A 1,246-nucleotide genomic window follows, 5' to 3' on the forward strand; every position below is an offset into this window, starting at 1 on the left:
CAGTGAATCCTTTCCCATTGAGTGACGACTATACTCCAGGAATCCGTTTCGAAAATTTAAAGGTTCCTATCAGACATCTGCAATCGTTTGGAATAAGTTGAGACGTGGACGAAGACAGTGAAATAAAGTGATAGACAATGATGCCTGGGAGGCATAATGCAGGAAGTGAGCGCGGAACAGATGGTGCAAAACTCAATGTCGGTGCCATTGCGTCAGCTTTTACTGCCCAATGTTTATACTTACTTACACATTACATCTAGTCAATTCACCACAATGACCTTGTTCCTCTTGATGTGATGTCCCCTCTGTGTGTATTAACGTCTATCATGGGCCCCGATAGAATGAGCACATCCTCTTTCTCCTGTCAATTTAACCAGGTGAAAATACCAGTTTTAAATGAATGCAAGAAGAGATTATGTTTTTCTGTGCCTATTCAGTAGAGAATTTTCAGCTGTAAACTGTTTGTATTTGAAAATTCGAGGATTGATTGCAATTCTCTGAGAGCAACATTGATCCGAAAACACATGTCCAAGTACTGTGAGGAAGTGGTTAAGCAACTCCACATATGGACGAGTAAGAGCTTCTTTACTGTGGCGCCGTGGCTTAGTTGGTTAAAGCGCTTGTCTAGTAAACAAGAGATCCTGGGTTCAACTCCCAGCGGTGCCTACTTGTTGCGTTCATATTTGGGCTTGGTGTTTCAAGTCTTTGCGAAAGTGACGCAGCGTCTTGGACTTTCACCCTGTTAAGATTTGGTGATCTAGCTTAAGTTCCAACAGTGAATACCATGTGTTTTTTTATATATTCCGAACTATTACTTATGTCTGTGGTTTCTCTCCATTATTCCACAAGCACTTCTGCTTCTCCTCCTCTTTTATTCCCCCTCCTTCATTCCCAGTTAGGTCGGAATAACGAGATGAGGCAGGAGACGCTGCAGATTTGCCAGGGAATTTTGTGGTACTGGCAGAGATACCACCAGGTGATCACTCTCATTCTCTGATGTCACCGTTCATACATTTAAACCAAAAATATATACATCGTTGTGCTTCTTTAATTGTAGTGTAATTGCTTTTTTTCTTGGTGGATGAGGAATTCTATTTTGAATTCGAAACAGTCATAATTGTTTGAGGAAGAAGTGTCGCCTTGCCTGGTTTGAAGTGACAGACACATTATCCAGAGAATGTGAGTACAGTTCAACGCACTCCAGTCAGTGGGCAAAAAGCCTCTCAGCAACTGCACACACAAATTG

At 41.8% G+C, this 1,246-nt stretch overlaps 1 non-coding gene across 1 annotated transcript; it reads left to right on the plus strand.

Annotated features, from left to right (window-relative positions):
- The first annotated feature begins 592 nt into the window (after positions 1-592).
- Positions 593-666, plus strand: trnat-agu (transfer RNA threonine (anticodon AGU)). The gene has a single exon. It is a non-coding gene; the product is annotated as a tRNA-Thr (tRNA).
- Positions 667-1,246: the final 580 nt, after the last annotated feature.

Source organism: Chiloscyllium plagiosum, unplaced genomic scaffold (genome assembly GCF_037043375.1).
Source record: "Chiloscyllium plagiosum isolate Xiang-an unplaced genomic scaffold, Cpla_swu_hap1 HiC_scaffold_31, whole genome shotgun sequence".
NCBI lineage: Eukaryota > Metazoa > Chordata > Chondrichthyes > Orectolobiformes > Hemiscylliidae > Chiloscyllium > Chiloscyllium plagiosum.